The following is a 634-nucleotide window of genomic DNA, read 5'->3' on the forward strand; positions in this document are numbered from 1 at the left end:
TGCTCAGTCCAACTACAGAAGCTACACACGGTTCCGCAAAAACACTTCCACAAACATCTCGAACAATACTAGAACCAGTGACTGTGGAGCAACAAGGATGAATCACATATCGACACACACAGAGAACACAGAAACGAAACTTCCTGGCAGATTAAAACTGTGTGCTGGACTGAGACTCGAACTCGGGACCTTTGCCTTTCGCGGGCAATTGCTCTACCAACTGAGCTAACCAAGCACGACTCACGCCACGTCCTCACAGGTTTACTTCTGCTAGTACCTCGTCTCCTACATTCCAAGCTTTACAGAAAAACCTGTGAGGACGAGGCGTGAGTCGTGCTCGGGTAGCTCAGTTGGTAGAGCACTTGCCCGCGAAAGGCAAAGGTCCCGAGTTCGAGTCTCGGTCCGGCACACAATTTTAATCTGCCAGGAAGTTTCATATCAGCGCACACTCCGCTGCAGAGTGAAAATCTCATTCTTAACACAGAAACAGTCAGCGACGAAATACACGTCGTCCGATAAGACGACCGACCGAACGACCAACCATGATCGTCCCACTCAAGTGATGTATGTCGGCAACAGTGCGGCGAGTCATGGCTGTCCGGACCTTGAAACGTCACTTTTTAACAATTTATAC

At 49.4% G+C, this 634-nt stretch overlaps 1 non-coding gene across 1 annotated transcript; it reads left to right on the top strand.

Moving 5' to 3' along the window:
* Positions 1 to 334: 334 nt before the first annotated feature.
* Positions 335 to 409, top strand: Trnas-cga (transfer RNA serine (anticodon CGA)). The gene has a single exon. It is a non-coding gene; the product is annotated as a tRNA-Ser (tRNA).
* Positions 410 to 634: the final 225 nt, after the last annotated feature.

This window comes from Schistocerca serialis, chromosome 7 (assembly GCF_023864345.2).
Source record: "Schistocerca serialis cubense isolate TAMUIC-IGC-003099 chromosome 7, iqSchSeri2.2, whole genome shotgun sequence".
NCBI lineage: Eukaryota > Metazoa > Arthropoda > Insecta > Orthoptera > Acrididae > Schistocerca > Schistocerca serialis.